Consider the following 6,000-nt stretch of genomic DNA (forward strand, 5'->3'; position numbering starts at 1 on the left):
GACAGTTGTAAGAAGGATTCCTGACAGACTTCGTTCAGCTCACATGTTCAGCCAATGTGATAAAACAGGTGCTGGCAAAGCTTTCTGCCCACACAGAGGCAAAGTCAAGATGTGGGAAGAGAATCCTACTTAGCTGCAATAATCCAGGGCACCTTGTTAGCTCACAGTTACTCTTGATAATGCCTCTGTTGGGATTTACCACAGGGGATTCCAAACTTACTTCTACATGGGAACTTGAGACTACCTTTCCGCCACTTGCTTACAGATTAAGTCCTATTTGAGTTATGTAGGCTACATGATGATTTTCTCCAGAGAAGGAAATTTGAAAATCCTTTCACCTCTTTTCCTTTGCAACTTGATCTAGTAGCCATGTCTATTTTTACCTTAAGAGATGTGTTCCTCTCCGTGTTCATCATTGGAACATCTTATTACAGCTGTCAATCTCCAGCAAAGCTGTAAACTCAAGATTCCTCTGGGAAGCCCAAGGTCAACTAATTACAAGACCAAAGACTTTGATTTTGCCGAGCATCCATGGCACATGTGGTTCCAAGTGAGATAAATGCCTGAGAACAAAGCAGTTAGGCTACATTCCTCCTTCCTGAATACAACCAAAACTGTGCCTAGGATTCAGTTCCATTTAATGACCATTCCAGCTGGACACGTGAAAGCCCAGGAACATGCTAAACCTAACTTTTCCATGGGCATTTCTACGGGACCCGCAGTTACTCCCTTTATTAAATGAAGCCCTGATCCTCTGACATTGACAATCGACAATAAATGGAGACTTTCCCATCTCTGGGCTGTCATGTGAAGCAGCAGTATTTGGTGTAAGCAAGATCAAGCTCAGGAGTAAGTGTCAGACCTCAAGGTCTCGTCCTTTAGATACTCTTTGATCACTGCCAATCTTGGAGCACACTAGTTCAAATTTTCAGGGGAGCCAATGCATTTTCTTCGACTCTACTATAAATTTCTGTGTAGCTGCACCTATAACCACTATCATTCTGTGTGCTAGGCAATGACATTGCAGGAGTTGTCTCCTTTAATCCTCGAAACTACCCTTGGAGTGGCTTGTAAGGCGTACCTCAGTTTTTTTGATGGGTTGATGGAGGCAGAAATGGGTTCTATAAAATGGCCAAGTTTATGTAACTAGCAAGTGATGAGACTAGGATTTAAACCCATGTGTGCCTGACTCCAAAGACATCAGAATGCGCTATTGTTGTGTACCAGTTCTCAAGACCCACACGGGCTGGACCCTGCCACGCTTTAGAGCTGCATTGTTTTCTACTCTTCCCCTCACTCACTCACCACCCGGGAATCTGACTCTTTCTCCAACTGACCAAGCTGCTTCCTACCTTGACACCTGATGGCCACCTGCCTGAGGTAGTTCTCGTCTCCATCACCACAATTCTGTTGCTTCTCATGGAGGTTTCAGCTCCTATGCAAGCCCCCCAAAGCGCCCACTTTACTCACCTTCACCCCAGTCTCACTCTTTTCCATTACCCTGGGTTAGTTTCTTCACAACTCCTCTTGCTAGTGAAAATAACACCTTACTGTATTTGTTTCATGACCATATTCTCCACTAGAGTATTACATTCTGTAAGGCTGAAAAGAATATTAGCTAGTTGTTTTTGTGGGAAGCAACAGAAACTGGCTCTGAACAGACGACAGACAAAGAGAAATGAATTAGGAGGTTCTGACTCTTTGAGATACAGTTTTAACACCATTTTTATTCTTGGTACCACCTTAAATATCTTTGAAAAACAAAACTTGGCTTACAGTCACTAGGAAGCATTTTTTTAAAAACCAGAAATACTGTTTTTAAAAAATACTCAGCCCTTCACAAATATATAGGGAGGCGAATGAATGATTTTGGCCTAGAGACCCAGCATCGTTTATCTAAGTCTGGGCAAAACGAGAACAATCTTTATGGAAGAAGTAAAAATTTCTGTGTGAAAATATGAAGACAACAATGATGACGAACACTCTCTTAAATAAATTATACAGCTAGGATATTAGACTGTAAAAAAGAAGCAAAATCAGAAATTTATTTACCTTGAGGCTGGTGGCAATGGACTCTAAGCTTTTGTTTAATAAAACATGAACTAACCCACCTTTGATATTGTAAGGGCATAAAAAGTTTTCCTTGACTCTCTTAGGGTCCCTGGCTGGGTCTCAAAATTAAACTGACAAAGACAGTTTAACAAGATACCAAGATTAACAAGATAAAAGTATACAAGTTCATTTAATATAAGTCTCAGGTGACAAGGGAGACTTCATAAAGAAATGAAGACTGGAAAATGGTTAAACCTGAGTCTTTTTATGCTCAGTGAGATTAAGAGTGGATAGTCGAAAACTATCATAGGACAAAGGGGTTATGAGCAAAACGTAATAAACTGGGGAAACTTGTTAAGCCCTGTTTATTTGGATTCTCTCCTTCCATCTTAGAGATAAGGACACTTCTTTCCTCTAGATGTAAGGAGGGCACTTCTCACACAAGGGTCTTATAACCTGTTTCAGGGACGGAGGGTGAGGGAAGGTCAGAGAGAGAGAACTTCCTGCTTCTGACATTTTCTCAAACTCCTTCAGTTTAAAATGTTCAATATATCAAGGTGCCATGTTCTGGAGTAGCACATTCTGAACTCTGTCAATATCAAGCTCGCTACTTATTTTCAAATGAAATAAGTTTTAGCAAAAATAAACTGAAATAATAACAGTTTTTCCTGAACATGATATAAAATATCCTTATTTAATACCCCCTTCAAAATTCTCTTGACATTCAGCACAGTTTATATTCTGGAAACAATAATGTCTGAAACACGGATGTTCTTTCATGCAAAAGACAAATTATTACAGTCCTGCCATGGAAGGTCCAATAGGCTGGGGTTAAATCTTTTCCCTAAGTGACAAAATCTGGGGAAAAAAATCTCAAAGGAACAAGATTTCCTAGTTACACGGACTGAATTTGGTTACCTTATAGCAGTATTGATGAAAAGTAGTTGAGGGTTTGTCAGCTTGGCTTTCATTACGGAACAAACAATCTCATATGAAAAAATAAGTTTCTGAAAAAGATTTACTAAAAATTCTAAAATACTAATTTTAAAGAGCATTTTCATTTTTTTGTGATTAGTCAGTGTTACCCCCAGAGACTGTGATATCCTGCTAAGAGATAGTCATCTTCCAGAATAAAAAGTAACAGCATGAAAACCAGGAATGCATGGAGATAAATAATGGGCAAACCTTTCATGATTTTTAATGTCCTTCATAATGTCCCCTGCCCTGTTTTGACTTTGGAATCCTTCCAAAATTTTCAAAAATAGAATATGAATTTGATGCCTAGCTTCCTGTCATCTGAGATATAGGATCTGAATGGTTCAGAAAGAAAAAATTCACCGACCACACTAAAAGCTTCATGTTAGTCAACAACGTCAGGCTTTTCCTAAAAAAAAAAAAAAAAAAAAAAGTTTCCGGAGAGCCTAACAAGTGGCAAGGGAGGCTGATGTGAGTTTTGATTCATCGCTCTTCTTCAATCTCTCCTGAGAGTTTGTACAACAAGAAAATGCGGGTGGTCTGCAGTCAAGAGCCGACCGTAATTTCCACATCCTCTTCTGCCTCTTGAGAGAATACTTTAAGGAACACTTGATGTTGCATATTAAGGCATCAGATATTGCAATTTCCTCTGGAAAAAAAAATGAACGTGGGTGCACATTACAGACAATTTCATTCTTCAAGAGTTAGTTCCAGGATAAAGAAAAAAATATAACCTGGGAATAGAGGAGAAAGAGAGCCAGGTAACAGCATGCTTTAAAGTGAAAAAGGGATTGGGCTCATAAACAATGTGAAACAAAATAGTGGCAGGTTGGAATTAAATTCTAAGATGCCTGCAGAATTTCTTCGCATGCATAAATTTGGAGAACCTCTAAAACAACCAGAGAAATAAGAGCTAATTAGAAATTTATTTTTAATGCTCTAAATAAAATCAGGGATGGAGCTTTAGAAAACAAGGACATAAGAGCTTTCCTTTCTCTTTTGCAATGCAGGGAGTTGAGAATGAAAAGCCTCCATTTGGGAATGAAGGCAGGAAGAGCTACCCTGCCCCCAGTGCTCTGACCCACCTGCCTCTGGTAGCTGCCACTGAACCCAAACAGCTAACACCAGCTCCAGTTAGCTCTCAGGTCAGCCAACAGACATCACCCAGCATTCACATGGAGGCTTGGGTCTGGGGGAACAAATGGTGCTGTAGTGGGTTAAGTGGTGGTCCTTCTAAGAGATGTGTCCATCCACCTAGAACCTGTGAATGTGACCTTATTAGAAAATAAGGGTGTTTGCAGATGTAATTAAATTAAAGATCTGGAGATAAGATCATCCTGGATTACCTGGGTAGGCCCTAAATCCAATGACAAATGTCCTCATAAGAGATAGAAGAGGAAAGACAGAGAGACACACAAAAGAGAAGGTCATGTAAAGATGAAGGCAGAGATTGGAGTTACACAGTCACAACTTGTATTGTTAAATATGATAGCTTAGTTCCTAAGTTCATATTTGGGAGGCTTGCCCTTCCAGCTTCACAAATTAAAGCCAACTATCTGGATGCTATGATATGTAGGGGAGGAAAAATATCTTTTTTCTTGACCCTTCTAAGTTCTCTACTAGAACCCCCATAACAAAAAAAAGATAAACAAGAAAAAAATATACAAATTTACTTAATATAAGTTGTATATGACATGGGAGCCTTCATAAAGAGATGCAGACCCAAAGAAACAGTTGAACCTTGGTGTTTTTACGCTAGCTTTGATGAAGAATGGAGGACCCTCTTGCATGAGGATTTTATAATCTGATTCAGGAGAAGGTAAGGAAGTCCTTCCTGCAAATGCCATTTCTCAATTTCTTCAGCTTGAAATATTCAACATGCCAAGGTGCCATATTTTGGAAGTGGTGTATCCTGGACCCCATCGGATTCTTAGGATTCTTGTTCTCCAGTCCAGGATTTTCCACTTGATTGGTAAATTCAAGCTAACTGTAATCTTCTGGGGGATGAGTTTCTGCCCCTCATTGGTGTTCAAGGACCATATCCCATGTGGACTCTGATTTGATAATTTGTTTTGCCTTTATCGGTCCTACAGGTGTTGGCCTATCAAGTTAAATCCAGAGTAGAAGCTACCCAATTTTTTAAAGGTCCATAAAGTAAAGACCTATTTATAAGATTTTACAAGATTGCCCTTTTACAAGATTAGGTTTCTTTGGTCTGTGTGTTATGGGTAGGCCTGGCAGACGTGGGTAATTTGGTACTAAATCCTGGATCATGGCTGACCTCTATATCACTTTCTAGAGAAAGTAGTCCAGACTAAAGTAAACTTTTCCTTAGCTTTCAGTTCCGTGAAAAGGAATCAATTGTGGGCTGTATCATCAAGATTCTTTATTACAACCTGGCTACCTTCAGAAAAAAAAAAAAAAGAAAAAAAAAGATTTATTGTAAAAAAATATCAGGTAACTCAGAAACTCAATAAGAAAGCTAGAGAATTAGGCTCACAAAACAGGCAAAATCCAAAGTAAAGACATGGTCAGATGGAAGCTACTGCTGTTATTGCTGAATAGCTCTGTGGCCACTTAGCTGTCACTGGACACTGTCACCAATCATAGACAATGCAACTAAACCACCACCACAACTATTGCGAAACAAATCTCACAGTCCCTTTAGCTGTTTACTACTTAAGATTTAGAGTTTGACTCTACACTTAGCCAAATCATGTGCAAGAAAAGGATGGAGCTCCCCCAACTCATGGCTTCTCCAGTGGTTCCTGTCACCCACCAAGACTTTACAATGAGGGATTTCCCCACACTAAAAATGTTTAACAACCAAAAATCGTTATAAATGGACTAATCTTCACGGGCTCTCTGGAGACCCTGGTCATTTTTATCTAGAACTTAAGCGATGATAGCACTTACATTGAGCCTCGGGATTGGAAGAAGTAGATTAGATCAAGCCTTCCATTGAGCTAAAAA

This window comes from Rhinolophus ferrumequinum, chromosome 3, assembly GCF_004115265.2.
Source record: "Rhinolophus ferrumequinum isolate MPI-CBG mRhiFer1 chromosome 3, mRhiFer1_v1.p, whole genome shotgun sequence".
Taxonomy (NCBI): domain Eukaryota; kingdom Metazoa; phylum Chordata; class Mammalia; order Chiroptera; family Rhinolophidae; genus Rhinolophus; species Rhinolophus ferrumequinum.